Source organism: Temnothorax americanus, unplaced genomic scaffold (assembly GCF_048541705.1).
Source record: "Temnothorax americanus isolate GAGA-0224 unplaced genomic scaffold, ASM4854170v1 Scaffold8, whole genome shotgun sequence".
Taxonomy (NCBI): Eukaryota; Metazoa; Arthropoda; class Insecta; order Hymenoptera; family Formicidae; genus Temnothorax; species Temnothorax americanus.
Window position 1 is genome coordinate 2973751 of NW_027509802.1, and position 16275 is coordinate 2990025.

At 43.1% G+C, this 16275-nt stretch overlaps 1 long non-coding RNA gene across 2 annotated transcripts in view; it reads right to left on the reverse strand.

Moving 5' to 3' along the window:
- Window positions 1-16275, reverse strand: part of LOC143907182 (uncharacterized) — a 148380-nt gene that overhangs the window by 104137 nt on the left and 27968 nt on the right. For both annotated transcript variants that reach the window (XR_013259759.1, XR_013259760.1), the window contains exon 2: window positions 5822-5896. This is a non-coding gene — a long non-coding RNA (uncharacterized LOC143907182). The remainder of the gene's footprint in view (window positions 1-5821; window positions 5897-16275) is intronic.

Genomic DNA, 16275 nt, shown 5'->3' on the forward strand with positions numbered 1-16275 from the left:
CGATGCAGATGATTTTATTAGCTAAACCCGTACGAGAGACCCCGGAATTCTTCGGGTCGAGGATTGAGATGACACGGGCTCCGAGAAGATCACCAGAGATAAGACGAGATACTGAGGGAGGTCCGGCCAGGTGTCCTCGCGTGAATTCGTATGATCGATGATTTACGGATATGCTAATCTTTCGCACGATGCGCATTATACGTTTGTTCTCTCGTCCCGATTTGTGATATACAACGCGCGACAAGCGATCGACAAACGATCGACAAACGATCGACAAGCAAACTCACAGTGAACGAAGATGCGCGTGTTCGAAGCAAGACGCCAGAACACGTGGAAGCGAAGGCGACGAAGCAGGACGGTGGACACGAAAAATATAATTCCCGTCCTTGGATACGCGCTTTTGTCTCGCTGCCCCCGTCCACCTCTTTTTTTGCCTCCCCTCATAAAAGCGAAATTCGTATTAAAAAGGCACGGCACATAATTAATGTCCGACGGTCACGAAAGATACGGAGCGCGAGCCGACGCCGGCATCCTATATACACGTGCCGATTTATAAAGAACATGCATTCCACTACTCATACACGTGTTCACGTAGGCGCGTATGCGCGTCGCGTGCCGTTGGACCTGATCGTTGAACGAAGAACCGCGAGACTTGCGCACGTGCGTGTTGAAGTTGAACGCGGGCATTCTAAAAGCGCTTACATTAAATTCTTTAAATTAATAGCGGAATAATTAAACGCACGAAATGCGTGATGCGTTTCTGTGGCGATTCTTTCATAGAGCTCCGTTTCCCTCACTGTAGAAGCTGTTTTAGCTGGTTTTTCTTTTCTTTTCTTTTTATGTACGCCTTCCGGCTAGTCTATATACGAATTCCGCGTACAAAAAGAAAAAAAACTTGAATTATATGAAACTATTAATCCACATAAGACTCTCGTACTACATAGTGTCTAAACGATTTTATGAGATTTTATGACTAACATTTGATTCGTAAAGTGACTTTGTATTGCAACTGTTACATTAAACTATTTCTAGTAATTACATAACGCGTAATGTTTCCAGATTCTCAAAAACGCAATGGTACGTTGACGTCAAAACTTTATCATTTACGTTCGTGAAAATCGATTAGATTAGAAGAATCCATCGAGTCGCAGCTCGTGGACATTATCGCCGATGCACTTCCGTAGAAGCGGTGTAAAACGATGTAAGAGGATTAAAAGGCTCAGCCGATTGGCTCCCATTACCGGTCCTGTCCAGATTGTAAATCCTCCATAAAGCCATTGATAAATCACGCGCAACTTCGTGCGGGCGCGCGACTCGCCTTAACGATCGTTTCGCAAGTCTGCGTGCTTACGGAAAAGCAACGAGTCGAGTTTTAAACCCGAACCACGATCGCGTAATCGAATCGCGCAATCTCATGTGGCTGATCGAGTAATTAATCAAAAATTCTGATGACAATTTCAATCAACCGCTATATAATATATAATAAAAATTCTAATTAATTATTTACCAAAGAAGAATCTGTGTGGTATTTAAATATTTATCGGTAAATTACCGGTTTCAATGGCGACACAAAATATGTAAATTCTGTATAGCACTAATAAATCATATACAGAATTATGCAAATTATTAAAAAAATATATAAGATATAAAAAATTGTAGTAAAAATTTTATATTTTTACCACAAGATAGGATTTAATAAATATAATAAATCAGTAAAAAATCAAGCATAACATCTCTCTAATTAAAAATATCTATATTATTACATTATTCTAGATGTCTCGCTTCCCGCTCAATGCTATATATATCTAGCAGTTACTCGTGCAAGGTGATTCACAATAAAAACTATGTTTGTAAAAAAATTAAGTAATCTCAATATTTTAATAAACGTGAAAATATTAATGCCATCGCTACCCGCGAAATAGACGCAACCATCGCTGCGTCAAAGGGTTAAAAACTGCTCTGTTGTGAAATAGTAGACGTGTGTCGTGCGTTCATGTGCTTCTGTTCAATGAATAATGCTCAGCCGCACCAGTGTGTAAGTACACTAAGCGTCGTAAACGTTTTTATACATTCGCAGAATACACATTTCATGGAATTATTTTTAAACAAATGTCTTCCATCTGTGTATATTTATGCATCATTTATAATAGAGAAATTAGACAATGTTGAGCGATAATGAATAGCATTTGACATTTGCCATATTTAAACATAAAATTAAAAAATAAATTTATAAATTAATATTTTTTTTATTTTTATATTTTATAGATTAAATTTAAATTTGAGACGCGTGATGTATCTTATCGTCACTCCGAAATCTTTACTTAAAACAGCTGCCGGTATAAAGTTTATATACCGGCATAATTTTCGAAGTATCGCGCAGTTTATCTTCTGCCAGCTGACGAATAATCTGACGAAACAGAGTCGAAGAGATGTATCGTTATATATTGACAACTCATACGATCTAAGTTTATCATATGTTATCGCTCATTTTCGTTGTCTTTTCTTCCTTCAAGAATTGAGTGCGCAGATTTCGTGTACGTCGCATCTAGACGCAATGCTCTAGGTCAGTCTAGGTTGAAAAGTGTCCATTTAGTAAATGTTAAGGCGTATACAACGCCTAGTGTACACGTGAGGCAGCTACGTGGGCGTGTACGTGTGCCGGTATGATCTACGGGGGTTATTACAACGGCAACGAGGCACGACGCGAGTGCTCACCGAGGATACCATCGATTCTTCTCTACTCTTTGGCCCCTGCCACGATATAACATCTCGGCCCCGACCATCGTCGGTGTCGGAGTCCTTACCGGAGTAAATACACAAGTCGCGGTCGACTGCTGCATTCCGGCCGTAACGGGGTGTCGCGAATACGTGTTTTTTGTCTTTCTTCTGACCGCGAGAATACATCTCCGGGACGTTAAAACGCGTAACGTTGACGAACGAGATGAACGAGCGAATGGAATCTCCGACGATTTGTCGCACGAACAGAAAGAGATGCGCTACACACAACAATTTTCTCACTTGCAAGAATAGATACTCGCGCAAAAATGCAAAGGTTTAACAAAATATACGAAATGTGAAATCTGCGACTCCGAAATATGCGACGGCGCGGCGCGTCGTACGTCGCGCTCGTCGTCGCCGATAATTGAAGTTACTCCGCAAACCCGCTGAGAGTACTTTTTGTTATCCGTGAGCGTGAAGTATTATCGCGAAGGAGGATAAATGGAGAGAGTGGAAGAGGCGCGAAAGAGGAGGGCCAAGCGAGCGTTTACCCGTCCGCTCCGATCCGGTGAATGAGAGGCAGCGCGGGAGAGCAGGAGGGAGAGAGAGAAAGGACGAAACGAGAATCGAATGAGAACGAGAGCCGGCGAGCGCAATTTGTAGTCGCTCTCATTTGTCACCGCGTCTCCCCTCCCACTGTACTCCCTTCGCCCTTAGTCACCTACCATCTTGCCCGGCTCCTCCGTGAGAGAGAAAGGAAGATTCCACTTCTCCTCCTTCCACACGTTATATCCATCCACTATTTCCACTGTTACCACCACTAGGTAGGTAGATAACTCCCTCGTCCTTCGATTTTACCTTCTCCACCCTCTCTGTGTCGCTTGCACGCTCCTTCCATCGTTTCTCTCGCGCTCGGCCCCCTCTTGGATTCTCGTAGGACAATTCTTACCAGATAACAAACAGATACGAAGATATATCGTAATAACGCGTGCGTAGAATTGATTGAAAAAAATAAATTGCAGCGAAATCAACATATTGTAAAATAATCAGCACATAAGCTGGAAGCTTCATATTTAGAATAAATCTTCTCCCTAAATTTTTTTGTTAAGAAATTATATTCTAAAATTTTGACATCTAAGTAGCGAAAATTTCAAGTTATAATAAATTATTTAATTCCGTTTTTTCTCTGACGACTCTGACCATAAAACGAAAAAGAAAAGAGGCAAATAAAAGGAAGCGAGACAACCCTGGTTCGATTATTCGATAGCGCGAGCCAAACACGATGACTGCACAGCCATGATCACCGTAATAATTTTGTAAAATGTCATCCGGTCTCGCCCAGGAACCGTACCTTCTTCGATACTCCAAAGAGTTGGAGTCCGAGGAACCTGACTGGATTCAGCGAACGACGCATTTCGGTATATTAACACGTAACACATCAAGCAACCATCACACAGGCGCACCTGCGCCGCGTTAAAAGTAAGGAGCGCGCATACACGCCGTGCACTTTATTATTTATACCCTGTAAAAGTCGCGTTTCCTTCTTTCTTTTTTTCGACTCTCAACGCGCGAGTCGAAGTGGAAACCGAATTCACGTGGCCCGGTTATAAACGTCCGCGTAAATTCGAGGCTGGTTAGAGATCGTAAAGTAGCATGATATGGCCGAGATACGGGTCCCGATGGCGTGCCACAGAAAATCATAAAGTCGATCCGTACGCCCCGCGGAAGGTCGGTGGGGTCCTGGCCTCTTAGGCCGATTGCTCGCTGACTCTCGAGTTTATTTGTCTTTTCGCTTCCCGGTCGCCAGCGCGAGCCTTACTTTGTCGCGCGTCTGGGTGTCTCGCTTATTAATTACGGCATATTCGCAGTCGTGTATATTAACATCACGGCACATTCCGGAGAAGTTCCCACTGCCAACGGAAAATGAAATTCTTCCGGGTCTTCTCGGGATATTTTATTAAAAATTTATTTATCTGTATTATACGCTAATTATATATTATATCTGTGTTTTTGTCCACTTAATCATTTAATTATTTTTAACAGATAACGCAATTCGAATTATTGGAAATCTTAAAATCCAGCATACACTATGTGCACTATGTAAATAATATATATATAATTCTATGATAGGAAAATATATAATTATATCTTGTTTTCATATATATACATATATAAGGAGCATGATATTTAATTATAATTTTTTTCGAGATACTTGGCTTATGCAAAATGTGTATGGCTAATTTATATAATTAAGCTATTCTTATTCTTTCCTTATTATATTTTTTATTATCTTTCATCGATAAACACTTCATCATTATGTTGTATATTAAATTGTTGAAAATTTATATTTTTGGAGCTACCGGACAGATATGGAACGACGTTTCACTTTTTTACATTTGCATCGTTTAACAATTTTCTTGTAGAAACGAAAAAACGCGTTCTGACCTTTATTGATAGCGGAAAACAAGTGACTTAGACGTCTGGATCGACCTGTCCAACACAACTACACATAAAAACGATACTGACGTTTCAATGTGTGGCTGCCACAACAGGACGTCCGCTCTTATTATTATAAATTATTTATTTGCATTTCCAAATGATCCTTGAAGAATCACGGTATTATGCTAATGCAGAGATTAACATATAGGGAGGCCTGGCGCGATATTTCAACTCGCCTCACCATTTAGACTGTGGGAGTCTAGCCAAGGTATTTGATCTCTCCACACGACTCGAAAGAAAGGCGCGGGCCGAGAATATTTTATCATTTCTCCTGTTACAAAAAGGCATCTACGAGACTCTAAGAAATTCCTACGGACGGAGAGAGAACAATGCTCTCACGCTGAAATATTTACTAGTTAATCGCTTTTTGGTACAGCAAAATAGTCAGTAGATAGACGTTTCTTATTTTGACGCAAATATGTCCAATTAAAAGTAGAGAAAACGGATACGATCCACATTTTTAGAAGTTTTCTTTCGTTATAGTAAATCGACCAACTTTTCTTATCCTTATAATTGTTTCTTTATAATAGTATACATTCCTTTGAGAATTTAATCTGATCAAAAGGGATAAAAAATTCTTACAAAATGTATTAAAGATTCGTACCTTTATTGAATCAGCATCTGGATGGAACCGGGTACTTCGCGACGGACGTGAGGATCGAAGAACAAAATCTCTAATCTGTAACAAAGACTGATAACATATATTATGAAAATCGTGTTAAGAATCAGTGCTAATGACGTGTAAAAATTATCATACTTATTAGGGGACAATAAAAGCACGGCCCTCTTTTATCTAAAATTCGATAAGCGGCGAACATTCTAACCTTTCGCTAATTTATTGCAACGCAGGCCGGCGGGTCAGAGATTTTTCGCGCAGCCTTCTCGCGAGAGGGCTGTCGGCCCGGAGCGCTCATAAATGACTTAACCAAACGTAATTAACGATGGCCTATCATTATGTAGTAGCGGGACCACACCCTCGTCACATTATATGTTTATAAATCAGCCCGGAACGGCGACTAAAAACACGACGAAAATCGAGTGTCCGGAGGCGCCTCCTCACCACCGACCGTCCCGGAGCAGGTAGAGGAATTCTTATGCTAATGATTTTATGATCGTGGAAATGAATGCTCGTCATATTTTTTTAATCGCCTGGGTTTCCACGTACGCGAGCCCGCGGGACGGCGGGGCGAAGGCTGGGACTCGGAAATCGTTCCTTGTCTCCCACTGCCTACTTTATGTCCACCCGTTTTTTATCCCCGTTGTTACAGTCTTACGGCTATGCCCGTCTTATATGCGCTGTCATAATCGTAAAGTAACTCCGAAAAGGACGACTTTCAGCGTTTCCAAAGATTAAACAAAAATGTTGGCGCGGACAAGCTTAAACTCAATAATTGAATGCGGAATACGTTAAACGAGGGCATTAAGCGGATGACACTTAACGTGAATACAAATAAGCACGCGTGTATGTGGCAATTGAAATGTAAAATATGAATGGTTAAAATCGAATCCAGCGGGAACGATAAATATAGTGAATCATCATCGATAATTTAATTCCATGTTCTTATTAGATTCGACTTGTTCAATTATGTAAAAAATTCATGCAATCGTATCATTTCTTTTTCGATTGTGATTCATTCTAAAAGTTTAAAGGGTTACTTTTTTATATGTTTAATATTGAGATAAAAAATTTTTTCCAGTAAAAATAATTTCGTTCTAATTTGCACATAAGTCATGATATTAAAATCAAGCATTCTATATGATATTCTGTATCAAAAAAATTATGTATCAAAAAATACATATTATGTATCAAAAAAGCTTACTTTACTGTTATAATAATCGATTCTTTAAAAACTCTATTGTTTATCAAACTGTCGACAGTGTCGGTCGTACTCGAAAATTCGGTATAGGACGTGCTAAGAAGATGTCAAAATAAGTGCAGCGAAACGTACGGTAGGATAAGTATTATGAGGTAACAATTACATTGTGCTGCGGCGCGAACCGCGTATGCAAATGAAAGATCGCCGTAGACAGTGCCCACAAAGGTGCTTGAGCGAGTAGCGACTCTCACACTCACGCATTCCGGGCAGGTGTACTAACAGCTGAGTCCAACCACCCACCCACACACATATACGTACACATACATACCTAGGCTAACCTGACACCTTGATGGATACTATCGTGTCCCTTTCTTGCGTTGCATTGCATTGCATTGCGCAAGGTGCGTCTGTTACGATTGCCCTCTCTAGCGAAACTCACGATGCAACATTTGAGAGTGCATTGCATAAAGCGAGTGATGTATAACGATATAAAAAGACGCTTCATAGGTATAGATAAATTAGAATATCGCACAGCTTTTCCCATACGAAATAATTACGAAATAATTAACAAATATAAACATTATAACTAATGTTCTGATTGCGAGCAATTAATGATGGCAATGGGGATATTATAGATCGTTTCTGCAACCATTAATTAATGCTACCTCACCTACCTGACATTTAACTTAACGATTCTGTCTTCTTCGCAAAGTAACATTAAATAGTAACGAATAATGAACTCAACAGTAGTTAAATCTAACTAATGATATATTCGAAATGTTATACAAAAAAAATATCATTTCATATTAAATGTACCTCTCTCTCTCTCTCTCTCTATATATATATATATATATATATTTATATATATATATATATATAGGTATATATATATATATACATAGGTACAAAAAAGTTGAGCTATACTATATATATATATATATATATATATATATATATATATATATATAGTATAGCTCAACTTTTTTGCGCAAAGGATATATATATAAGATAGAAAGTATCTTATATAAATAAGTATATAAAATAAAATGTCAGCATTTACAAATATTATCTTAGGTCATCCTGCATCAATAATTCAATAATAACATCAGAGGCATTTCTTTGCTATTCTTTGCTATAACTGCGATTATTAATAATGATAAATTTTAGAAAATAAAGTATGTGAGAAAAGCGGAAGTTCAAAAGCCTAAGAGATATTATTTCGTTCGGGAATAAAAGTGACGATCCCCATGTTTGTAAATGACACAGAGAAAAAAATGATTTCATCCAACGCGTCCTTCCAACTTCGCAGCTCAAGAGTCGGTGACAAAATCGCGTTGATATTCAAAGATAGTGGCGATTGTTAAGTGCCTGAAATACAACTTCCTTCCGTTGTTTGAGTGCGCCCGACTTACAATTAGGTATTTTCCTTTATACGCCGACGAAACTGCGGATCATCCTTCTGGATGATTGCGATTTGGAGCTCTCCTCGTACAGGCGCGCGTAAACTGACGTAAAGGATGTCAGCCCGATAACAAAATAAAATTCGCGGGCAGGTGGCTGACTCGCGGGGCCAACAGGTTAAGAGCGCGCGCTCCTCGGAATGACTCGTATCGCACATGTTTCTCGCCGGTCATTTTTACGTGCTATATAGGTCAAAATTAGCATTTCCCCGCAGTTAATTGCGTACGAGTGGCTTTCCGGCAATCGGCGCTCTCCCTCCCTCTTCCTCTCGGTCTCTCTTTTTCTCTCTCTTTCTCACTTCCCAAGCTGCAGCGGCGCGTGTCAGTTCCGCGACGCGCTTTGCTTAACTCGGGTATGAAAATATAGCGCACGGAAATTACCGGGCGCGCGTAGGAGTATATCCTCGCTGTAGAGCGACTCGAACAACGCGATCGATATCTTGACGTTGTGTGCGTTGCACGTTGCAAAAGCACGCTGGCCGATTCCGGCCGAGAGAGAGGCGCTATATCGATGACGAATCTTGATGGACTTTGACGGTGATTCTAGATTACCGATCAGGCTGAGGGGCAATTTCTGCGACGTCGTTTAACTTTAATCATAGTTCGATCATCCTTCCATGTCTCTATATAAAGACGATATCTTCACCGTTGATTAATTTCCACTACAGTTTAATTGGTATAACACGTTCTCTTCTCTCTCTTTCTCTCTAGAGACAGAATTAAGAAAAAGTCGGAGAAAAAAACTAACTTATACAAAGTCGATATTAATATCGGAAGAATGATTCATACGTAGTCTGAAAAATTAACGTAATTCTTTCACGATTTTAGCAAATTCACGAGGTATCAGAGGACCTAAGGACCAGTTGATTAGCAGTCAGGAGGCAGGAAAAAAGCATGGCGGTGGTTTTCTGCGGCGGTTCGCCGATTGGACGGCGCTCGGGGAACAAGGAGTGCGTTTCGAGCTGCGAAGACGAGGCAAAGGAAGTAGGGACGATCGCGCCCGCAGGGATGAAACAACAATCTAATCGCGGACGCCATTTTGTTTCTGCCTACCGGAGCAGTAGTTGATATATGATCCCATTGGCTACCAAGCTGTTTGGTTCCCAGCTCTGTACCGTACCGGACGGCAGGCACGACCTCAACCTTATGGTGCCCGCTATATAAGCCCTGTGTACGGGCGGGCGCGCGCGCGCGCGGCCCCGACGCTCTCTCTTCGGGTTGCCCTGGCAATTAAAATTCTTTTCCTCCTGCCATAGTTGCTCTCGCTGCTTCCCCGTCTCCGTGTGCTCGTCTCTTTCTCGATCTCTTCGTTCTCGACCTCCACGTCCGCTCCACCGTCAGCCTCCCCCTTTCTCCCTTCATCTCTTCGTCGTCGTCTCTCTCTCTCTCTCTCTCTCTCTCGGTGCCCGACCGACGCGATACGCGCCGGCAATTAAAAGTGCCCGCTCGCCCCGGACGTTTACACGATCCTTAACTCCTGGTAGCGCAGGGGTTAAGGGAACTGACGTGCTCGCTTAAGTAGCTGGTCAAGGGAAACGGGTAATTATGCGAAATGTCAGCGTTTCCGAGCGCGCGGCGCGGTGCGGCGCGAGCCGCATTATCGCGGAGTCGAGAGGTCTCGTCGATTCTACCGGCGCGATGCAGCTTCGTCTGCTTCGTTAACGATCCAGGGAGGAGGGGTCGGAGAGGTCGGGATGTGCGATAGCTTGTATTAAGCTAACGTCGCCATTATAACGCATTAAAATCCGCGCGCGGTATTCAACGGTCGCTTTGCCGCGCGCCGACGATTCGTACAAATCGAACACGCGTCCAATAATAACCTTGAGTTAATTTCCTTGAGCGTTTATGGTCACGCAGAGCAAATTGCGATCACGGTTGTTTTCGGGAAACGTCGTCTGATTTTTTAATTACATGGAAAAATTTGGGAAAGATCGTAAGAGGATATTAAATCAGAACAAATACATATGAAATGATTCCGCACATAGTGTTATGGTTTCCTTAGAAATGTTCACCCAATCAAATTTTTTAAGCTAAGTTAACCTCATCGCAATTATTATTCGATAATGATACGCTATATTTTTAAGAATCGAGATTATCACGACGTAGGTAATTAAGGGAAATTAATAAAGGAATCGACGATTGTGAAATTTTTGTGAATTAGAATTCTAAGCAATAATGATTTGCTTGCAATTTGTCAAATCGTATATACTATTTTTTCTGTTTTATTTTGACTCATTATCGTTCGATGGGATCAATACTGTATTCCACCGATGTGCCAGGATGTAAATTCACGATGTAGTTCGCCCTTAGTTTCGAGTAAACTGCAATGAATCGGCGTTCGCGAAATACATTTAAATTCGACCTATTTTTCGTCCGCGTGACACTCGTGCGGCCGTTTTATCAGCCGTGGTTCAATTACCATGGTAAGTAACTCGCATGCGCGGTTACTTTCGAGCAGGTGACTCCCGACCGACTCTCGCTTTACTCTGGGTCGATTTATTCATTTACATTTGCCCCGCGCGCTTACACCTGTTTCTCGCGCCAACACGTAAGCGATCAACGCTTTAACTAACAAATACGTATTCATTATTTGTACCACAGTTCAGTATTCGTATTCCTACAAAGATTTTTATGGAGGCCGAAGAAGTACTAGTGAGAATATTTGATGTAAACGATAGCAATAGAAGCTTACGAATCATTTGCAGAAAAATTTCCGCAAATTTTTAAATTATAGAAATAAAGGCAGATAAAAATAAAAAATTTTTAATAGAATTTATATTTTTTCAAGTACAATTGTTTAATTAAAAAGGCTTCGCGTACTCGATCGCAAATATAGCTTCTTCGGCTCGGTCAAGATCAAGAACAAATGTAAACAGGAGATTTGTCACCATCGTTATCGTAAGAATATCACGCTACGCGCTTTTTGGTGGCACACGAGCGGCGCCTAAGGTTGGAACGCTCCGGCTAGAATGCAAGGAACTAATTGCCGGTACCTCCATCCTCGCGACCGCCGCATTCCCGGAATGCTCGGTCGTGGCGATACGCGACCGATTACGAACATGTATAAAATGCCTTCGCGATCGTTCCCTGCATTCTCCAGTCATAGCCGGAGACAGATGACTCTTTACCTGTTTTGACAAATTGTCCCGTCCCATCGTTTTTATTTGTCCGTTTTTTTACTCTGTCTCTTCTATCTACGATGAACTTTCGCATCGAAAGAAACGATGCAAAACATTGTCGCGAGAATAGAATTTTTCTATAACAGAGTGGAAATAGTCACTGATTTACGGCCAGTTTGCACCCATCAGAAACAATTTATGTAAGCTAATTATTCGTATGTCAAACAACCCGTTCGCTCAAATCAATAATTTGTAGTAAAAGATATTTTATATGTGAAGTATCAATCCCCATAATATCTATATATAATAATAAAAATTTTAACTTTTTGTGTAGAATTTCACAAATTGATGGCTATAAGCACGTGGTTTACAAAAATTAGTATTAAATTAGTTAGCTATTTGTCTAGCTGATTTGTCTAGCTATTTAGAATAAGGCGCATGTGTATATCGTTCCTCTTTCACGAGACTGTCTTCCTACGTTATCAACAAACGCGATTCTGCTATTAGAACGCGGACGGAATTAATTACGGAACCGTATCGGATTAACACAGATTGCCGAGCGCGCCGTGCACGGCGTGCATTACCGCGCGCGCCGCGACAGGACAAAGAGGAGTTACTAATTTCGAACAAGTCTATATTTGGGGTCCCTCGCGTGTGCGCCTCGCCATCGCCGCCGCCCTCTCCGCCTGGGACCCCGGCGCGCTCGTTCTTTTAATATCGTCGTCGGGCCCCGGACACCATAATATGCGAGGTCCGTATACGCGGGACCCAGGTCTCGGGGCTCCGGTGCTTGTCGGCCGTGGTATAGGATATAGGTACCGGGGCCTTAACCGTCGCTCTCCGGTCGCTAAGGCTAAGCGTGTATACATGTTCGGTGCATAAATAAGGAGCGCAGCTCGGGAGGCATTAAATCACGCGCGAGGATCGCGTGTGCGGACGGGACGGGACGGGACGGGGCGAGGGCGGGGGCACGGGGAGAGGAAAACGAACAGAAAGGAAAGGGGCAGAAAGAACGGGGGAAAGGAGAAACGGAGGCGGGATAAGGACGAGGGAGGAGCGCGGGTGCGACGCGCGCGGATAACCCGAACCACCGGATCCGCAGGATGCATCCTCACGGATTCGCGGCGCTACGTCCGCGCGCGGGCACGCACCCCCGCCGAGCCAATATGCCCCTTGCCATCAACCGTTGCCCACCTTCTTGAGTAGTCCCGCGATTATGCCGAGAGGTACCCGTGCGGACGGTGAACGTGTAACGGCCACGACCGAGTCGTGGCTCACGTCCCAGAGTCCAGTTTCGGGGATGCAGAAAGTGATGCGCCGCGGGCGCTGCAATTAAATCGTCACGCGATCGAATCCTGTCGCGAAATCGCGTCGACTTCCGATAGCGCCGATGGCTTTATTTTCTTTCTTAACACGCTAATATATTACCTATAGATTTTGAACTAGACCTCTATATTTTTTTAGAAATATATTTCAAGATAATAACATCAACAAAGACAAAAATGTAACATATTTTTTGCGTGATTATTTTGTAACAATGTTAAAAAAAATTCAGATTTCTTTTTCTTTTCTTTATGAGACCATAATAAATTAATGAGATAAATAACAAAGTTGATAGATAATTGTATAAACTTGCTTATATATATTTCCAAAAAATAAATATAAAGAATGTAATACTTTAACTTAATAATATAATACTTTATCTGTTTATATGCGATATCTTAAGTCGTATGTGTGTATTACATTCCTTATCTCTCCTCATACCACATAACGTAACTTGCGTGACATAAATATCGTAAAGACATAGAAATTTTTTAAGAATGCTCAATGACCGAAGGAAAATCTTGATGCGATAGTGGCGAGATTAAGGCAGACTGGTAAGTACATACATTAGGGGCATGGAAATTCTCGAGGCTCTAGATGCAGAACTCAATCCGCGAGCGCCGTTCGAATCCCGTAACGAGACGGCCGCGTAAAGTGGAGAAGAAGAAACGAGGTAGACCCGAACGGTATCCAAAAACGCCTCGTGCAATCTATCACGCGCAAAGAGCGCAGCAAGAAGCGAAGTTAGGAATGTTAATGTGGGCAGCGGGAGCAGGCAGTCGGTGCGCATGCGCCACCCCCCGCGGAGCCAATCACCGCCCGAGAAATGGTAGCTGCGCCCGAGTCAGCTCCTCGCGAGCACCATAAGCCCGGGAAGATGGAAGAAGAATCGCACGGGCTCCTCTTCGCGTTCTTTCTTCTCCTCTCTTCCTCCACCTTCTCTGCCCTCTTCTCGGTCTCCTTCTCCTATACCATTTCGAACCATTGGATAAAACGCGGAGGAGGGAGACGTGGAAATGAGGCAACGGCGAGAAAGAGCGAGAGTAATGAGAGAGGAGAGAGGAGAGCCCGGACTGTGGAAGCCCGGACGCCGATGAGGACCCGTAGAAGGAGGAAGAGGCTGATTGCGTCCGGGGCGCGTAAATCTTGTTGATGGAAATTGTTCGCGGACCTTCAGTTTGTTCGGCGATTACATCCTGCGGCGAACGCGTTCGCCGGTAGCGGAGCCTCCTCTCCCCCTCCCCCTCTCTCTCTCTCCTACTCCTATCCTCTCTTTCTCTCCTTCTCACTCTCTACGCCTATCCGTCCTCCGAAGGACCTCTTTCTTCACGGACGCGCCGAGATTAATGAGCGCACCGCTCGGTACTTTTAATTCCGAAGAGCGAGTGCAAATAAGTACCGCCATCCGTCTTGCCCGCCAATTACCACCGGGCAGGGAAGCCCCCCTCTCTCTCTCTCTCTCTCTCTCTCTCTCTCTCTCTCTCTCTCTTTCCCTTTCTCTGTCTTTCTTTCTCTCTCTCTTTGTCTCCTGTACTCTCATTTTAGTTTCCTTCGCCGCCGTCTCTCTCTTTTTCTTTCCGTTTCTCCTACCTATCGCGTCTTTACGCAACGAGTACGCGTTTGATATTTGTGCCGAAGAGATTTTCTAGCCGCGTAAGTTCGAGTGGCTCTCGCGAGGTTGATGGATACCGAGGTGCGTCGGTAACTGGTAGCGGGTAATGAAGACGCCGTCCTGCGCCGGCGACTTTTTTCCTCGCGGCCCGGTTCCTTTATCCCCGTTTCTCCTTCGGATTTTAATTCGCACATCACGCGCATTAACTTCAACATATGTTACGCACGGTGCATATATTCCGATTTGCGTCTCGCCGAGTAACGAATGCGTTGAATTTGCGAACGTGTATCGCGCGCGCGTGAATGTTTCTCTTCGGCGAGGGGTACCCCGACGATAACGGAGAGGGGGGGAAGATTCTCACGCGATACCCTTAAACCCGTGTCACACTACGTATCGCGGACGCGGATCGGATTGGGATTACGGATCGCGGATCGGATTTCAGCCAATCACAGATGAGCTGCTCGTCTATATGATTGGCTGGATTACGATCCGCGATCCGCAATCTCAATCCGATCCGCGTCCGCGATACGTAGTGTGACACGGGCTTTAGGCAAATAGTGGAGCACGTACGAACTTCATTAACTCTCAAGTTTATTAAGTCTTACGCTATGGCGTAAGAATGTAACATATAGGCTTTACTCGTCCAAGCGACAGAAATATTTACTAAATATAAAAACAAGACAAAATTGCCTGTCGAACGTATCTCGCGGACGGTTCTTTCGATGCAAAATGCTATCCACTCACCGATAAAAAAAATGCCAAACGTGATTTGATAAGTTTTCATTCGAACATGTAGACTCGTCAAGACTTATCGGCGAGGAGAATAATCAACGAGGCTGCATTCGCCGCGCGCGATATTCCGAGACAATGTTTCATGTATATATGCGTTCCGATTTAATCTCAAAGTTTATTGCAATTCCGAACTTGGTTTCCGAGTAACCGTCACGCGGCCGATGAACAAATGATACGTTACACCCACGTCTGGAGTCCGAAACTGTCTATAGACAGCGAACGCGCGCAGCCTCATACCGCACGAGGATCCCAAATTAGAGGAATGTCTGATTTACATCTCGAGATATCTCCGGATGAAGCTATAAATAATTTCGGTGGTGGAATGTTAATGCGACCCTAGGCCAGAAAGGACTGAGCGAATGGTCCGCGGACCTCCAGTCTGCGCTCGACGTCCAGTCAAATTGGAAATACTACTACCATCACCGCACCGAATCCGTTGTACCTCTTCACAAAAACAGCGACGAAAACGAAGAGAGAATTCACGTTAGTCTCACGTATATAACGATCGAATACATATTAATAGTCTGAATCACATACGGTCGGTTGGCAAATATAATTTAATTGATTCGCTACTTTTTTCTAAAGAATGCAAAAAATATAAAGAAAGAGAAAGAGGATCGTTTTACCATGAGTAATTACGTGCATCAACAACGCTTTTAGATATATCTTTTTGTAACGTTTAATGGACAGCGTAGTTACTCGAATATCGCAAAAAATCGACCGTCCCGGGAATTCCGTCGTGCGACCTATACGCGATGTATCTTATACACCGCGACGATAGGTGAAGATAGCAAGAGAGACGTACGGGATGCGCGGTGGCTGAGACAGGGACAGAAGAAAGCGAGGGGGACACGTGAGGGTAGGAGACGGGAGAGGAGACGCGGCGCAGGACGGAGGGAGAGTCGAGCTGTCAGAGGCAGAGACGTTCTGGGATG